This window comes from Fukomys damarensis, unplaced genomic scaffold (genome assembly GCF_012274545.1).
Source record: "Fukomys damarensis isolate Sample0158 unplaced genomic scaffold, DMR_v1.0_HiC HiC_scaffold_15, whole genome shotgun sequence".
NCBI classification, from domain to species: Eukaryota; Metazoa; Chordata; class Mammalia; order Rodentia; family Bathyergidae; genus Fukomys; species Fukomys damarensis.
In genome coordinates, this window is record NW_022900927.1 from 47,556,636 (window position 1) to 47,561,955 (window position 5,320).

The 5,320-nt window shown below is 40.9% G+C and overlaps 1 protein-coding gene across 3 annotated transcripts in view; it reads right to left on the minus strand.

Moving 5' to 3' along the window:
- Slc6a15 (solute carrier family 6 member 15) overlaps positions 1 to 5,320 on the minus strand; it is a 59,475-nt gene extending 54,155 nt beyond the window's left edge. Inside the window, exon 1 of one of the 3 annotated variants that reach the window (XM_010610217.2) lies at positions 5,290 to 5,320. The gene's annotated coding sequence lies outside the window, so the exon portion shown is untranslated. Of the gene's footprint in view, positions 1 to 4,522; positions 4,596 to 4,866; positions 4,885 to 5,289 lie in introns of those variants that run through there. The other 2 variants (XM_033763825.1, XM_033763824.1) reach the window with 2 other exon arrangements.

Below are 5,320 nucleotides of genomic sequence, written 5' to 3' on the forward strand. Positions count from 1 at the left end.
TTTTTTGTACTGGGGATTGTACTCAGGACCTTGAACTTGCAAGATAGGCAGCAGCACCACTGAGCTAAATCCCAGGCCCCCTTCTCCACTTTTGATGGGAGTGTAAATTGTTACAACTGCTATGGAAACCAGTATGGAGATTCCTAGAAAACTAAAACTAGAAGTTTCAGCTGACCCGGCTGTGCTCCTTCTAGGTATCTTGACATTTTACATTGTTAAAGTCTAAAAGATTGACACGTTTAAATTTTACAGTGTTGTGCTTTATAAACTTCTAAGAGTTTCCCATACTTACAGTGGTTTGTGCTTTTATAAGATGTTCCTGCATTTTCATGATGTGTTGTCTTTACGGCCCTGGTGTTGATCTGAGGTCTCTGTTTTTGGTGATGGCAAATGCATACCTTCAATGTGGCATATATTTAGGTAACTTAAGTGTAAGTCTTCTGTTGCCCCACAGTCACCTCACAGATACCACGTTTCTCTGCTTGTCTTAACTTAAATTTACTCAAAATTACTATCTCCGTTAATTTTGACTACAAAGAGTCTCCTGGAAAATGCTAACTTTTTACACTTCTACTTCCTGATGACTAAAAGTTAAACAAGAATGCACTACAGTACTCTCTATTATTTCTTAATTGTTCCACGTTCAATTCTTCCCCAACAGGCAAGTGCATGTTCATGTCTCCTTCATACTCCTTGTGTGAGTGATAAAAACATGGTTCTTATGTTTTTGCAGTGGTGTGGGTCAAGTCCTGAACCTCTCACATACTTGCCAAATGCTTTTACCCTGACCTATGTCCTCAGTCAACTATGTGCTCTTCAGTTGTCAGGTAACCCTATCTCTATGTGTCTAATGAATCAGACTCATTAAGTTTTGAAGTACTCTATTAATACAGATGTTATAATTTATTTCAGAATGGATTGTTGAGGTTCTTCAGCATAATGCTAAATATTATCCAAAGTGTACGCTACTCTTCCTTCTAATCTTTCTCCTCCTCCTCTCATCCTCTTCATCATTATCATCATCAACAGTTTATCCCCATCATTTTTCTTTTCTACTTAAGGATGTACTATCTTAAAATATTATATAAAATCACAATTAATATTTCTTCTGTGATAATCTGAACCTCTATATCATTATGAATGACGCACTCATTTTACTTGTTTTCATTTCTAAGACTGCAATTTTTTTCTCTTCCAATTTATCTGAAATTAACATAGCTACCTTAGACTTGTTCTGGTTGGAATTATATAGTACTACCTTCATAGTTATTGTCATATTATGTCTTGGAATTTTCCCATATTCATTTTGGTTTATACATGTCTGTTGAGAAAAGGAAAAAAGTAAATTTGATTTTCTATTTGTTAAATGAAAAAAATTATTCAATTTATAATCTGTGACAATTTAGTTTCTTTGTTCATACTGTTTTCATATTGCTCTACATTTTTTCCTAACTTCTAAAGTACTAATTGTTTTATTAATTGAATTGTACTTGTGTTGGTTAAGTACTGAATAAGAAAGTTAAATGTGGATCCCAGTAATCCCACTGTTTCAGTAAGACTGCTTAGGGGGTTCCCATCCCTGGTAAAGTTTGCAAGTTTAGTAAATTATTACACAAAAAATAATAAATTAAAAATTAAAATTTTCTGAAAAAAAAAAAAGCAGACTCCAGCCCGCTCAGTCAGCATCTCAGCACATCCATTACCATCTCTAACTCCCTAGAGATAAGCTAAATCCTCCCTGGATTTTTGTGTTTGTGCAGTACGGGAAGCTGAACACAGAGCTTTGAGCACCATTCCTAGCCTCCCTTCAATCCTTTTATTTTATTTTGAGACAGGTCTCTCATTCATTTGCCAGCCAGATTTTGAAATTTCATTTCTCCTGCCTCAGCCTCGTGAGCAGCTAGTATTACATGTGTGTACTACCGTGCCAAATTTTGATATACATACATTCCCAACATATTTTTTCACACATCTATTTCTATAATGCATAATTCAGCCTCTTGTCTTTTTGCTTTAAAAAATCGTCAGAGACTTTTGATTTTAATATATGAGTTAAATATTTTTTAAAATAACTATGACTTCCTTTAATTTGGGTACATATTTCTGTCATTTCTGTTTATTTTCTATTATAATGTTTCAAAAATAATTTTTATATATTGCCTTTTCATATCTGTATATTACATTCCTAGAAGTGGAACCACTTTATCTAAGGTATATAAATTCTGTAATTTTGATAAGTATCGGCAAATGGCTTGATAAAATTGCCTCAGTTTGCATTAATAATAGATGACAGTGAGTTTCTCTCTACCCTTCTTACCAATGAGTAACCTTTTTATCTTTGCCAATCTGATATGAAAAAAGGCTCCTAGCATAAGCATTCTTTTCAAAGACAAAAATAAATTAATCATATGTGAGAGGACACTGTGCATTAGTCCATTTATCGTAAGAGAAAAAAAAGTGAGCTTCAAGGCTAACAACAGCTTTATCCTACACCAAAATCACCCTCTATCTCAATCTACCCTTAGGGCTTGTCATTCACAGAGAAAGATATGACAATTATTGATCCAAGTAACATTTAAACAGATAAGTTTATATAAAGAAATTTACTAAAATCACCAAAAAGGCAATATTGTAAGAAAAGTAAGATTAAACCTGAAGATTCCTGCCACATAAACTTGAATGCTTTTTGTGTATCAGACTATGCCTGTGGATTTTTGTTGATGCTGTCTGCTCTGAAATCATTTCAAAATCTATTCTGCATAAGAATAGATGCAAATATGCAATCATGTCCATGTATGTATAATAAAGAAGGAACATACTTTTCAAAAAAGTCAAGATGTAAATTGAGAAGTAAAGAACAAAATGAAGCTTTTGATAATCCAGGTTTCTTTCATTTCTGTCATTCTACATGAATAATTTGTTTTTATTTTTTATTTATTTATTTATCTATTTGCCTTTTTGAGATGGGGGATCTCTCTTTGTAGGGCAAGCTGGCTTTGAATTCACTGTGTATCCCAGGTTGGCCTTGAATTCCTACAGATCCTCCGATCTCTGCTTCCTGATTGGTGCACTACCATGCCTGGATCTAAGTAAATGACTTTAATTTGCCTAGATGATTATCCCAGACATTAAACAAATGTAAATTTTGAAAGTAAGTCTATGAAAGGAGAAGTATGGTTTTGAACATGCACACAGTAAAATCTGAACAGTGATCTCCATGCAAATTAATCATTGTAAATTCGGAGCTTAAATTTTACTAACTATTCTGACTTATTTGAGATATTTCAATCATTTCAACATTTCAACGATTAACAATAAGACATTTCATCTGTATTTTTGTATCACATATATTTAAGTTATTTAATTTAAAAATAATTTACTATTTCTTGTTCACTGTGTAACTAAGTACATGTCTCCTGGATACATGTATAAATATCTTTCTTAATCCATTAAAATATTATATCGCTCTCTCTCTCTCTCTCTATACATATATATATATATATATATATACATATATGCACACACACATACACACATACTTATATTCAAGTTTATAATGTGCAGTAGGAAAAAATGTTTAATAGTAAACAATAATAAATTCCTTTCAAAATTCTGTTAATTCCTATGTTTTTGAAAAAGTACATTGAAAGTTTTACTGGTAATGAAAATAGCCAGTGAATTCAATTTTACATTTGGTGTGATAATATAAATTCCGCCAGATCCTGATTGTCAAATACTCTGAATTTAATATGGGAGAACTACACATACTCTTCAAAGAAAATTCACTCAGTCCAGAATGTTCTAAACACCTACAAGTCAAGTCTAATTAGTAGGTACAAAAGAGTTAAATAGGTTTGGATCTCAGCTGAGTTCTTGCAGAAATGAGGCAGGATGGGATTAGCAATGAGAAAGGCTTGTTTGGCAGACAGTGTTAATCTCACAAAACAAACACTTTGTTCCTGATAGCTTGAAAAAGAACTCAGGCTTTGATAGGTACGAAACGGCTAATACAAAGGGCGAGGAGGGACCCAAACGGAGCACACAAACCAAACAGTTCTTTCCTCCCCTACTTGGTGCGTAGTGAATCGCACACAGGAAGGATGCAGGCTAAGCCTGGGTCTACCTTTAAGACGTGGGGGTGGCGGGGGCCCGCGTGACCATAGAAACGGTGGCAGCCTCATTTGCATAAGCACCCAAACACTGCGACGTCAACGCGCCGGAGTGCAGGCCCCGCCCCGTCGTACGCCATCCACTCTGCGAGGGCGGGGCTGCAAGGGAGGGAGACCCCAGAGCTGCGCCCCGGGCTGGGCTCAGTCCCAACGCCAGTCAAACGCCGCTTCTCCACTGAGAGAGAATTCCTGCTGCTCGGGTCTCTGCGACTGGGCGGGTCTCGCCTGTCCCCGGGAAGCCTCGGGTACAGTTGGGTTCATTCGCATTTTTAAGGCTGTGCGCCAGCCTAAAAAAGGCATCCTCCCTCCTGTACTATCATCAAAATTGTCTCCTGCCCGGACCACGCACAGACCTGCCCGGTGAACGAAAGTCAGAAGCGATCTGGGTTTGCACTTGCTTCCTAGCCCGAATCCCCGGCGCCACCAGCCCGCCAGTCACCGTCAAATTCCAGGACTCGCAGAAACGCGCAGCCTGCGCTTCCCCGGGAGCCACGTGCCCGGAGCGCGGCGCCAGGCTCGCTTTGGACCGTTTATCACGGGACGATGCCCAGAGTGGAGGGGAATCGGGGTCACGTGCAAACGGTCTGCCTCGGTCGTCGCCTTCTGCGGTCGCAAAGGGAGCACGAGCGAATGAGGATCGAGGCTGCTGCTCTTCCCGCCTCGGCGCCCGCCCGCGCTCCACCTGCCTCCTCCTCACCTGGGGTGGACGCAGGTTTCCGCCTTCCCAGACCCTCCCAACTTCATCCTCGGACCTCCGGACCGCGGACCCCACCCTCCAAACGACTCCCCACGGAAGCGCTAGGTCTCCGGGGGTGCCGCGGGCACTCTGCACCCCTGGGAGGGAGGGCGGACGGTGGCACGTTCCACCCAGGTGCTTCTCCTTGCCAGTGCTGTCCCCGGCCCCCTCCACCTCGCCCTCATGCAAGGGGTGCAGATCTCAGACCCACAGGGGCCTGAGGAGCCGGCTTCGCCTCCCGGAGCTTGGGAGCCGCCCTCCCTCCTCCGCACGGACGCAGCCCGGTCCTTCCCAGATCCAACGTCTGTGGGGCTTGCTCCGGGGGGCTCCGGGCCAGCTCCCGCCCACCCCAGCCGCGCGCCCTCAGCACGGGAGTGTCCTCACCGTCCGCGGGACTCCACACAGCGCCTCTGGC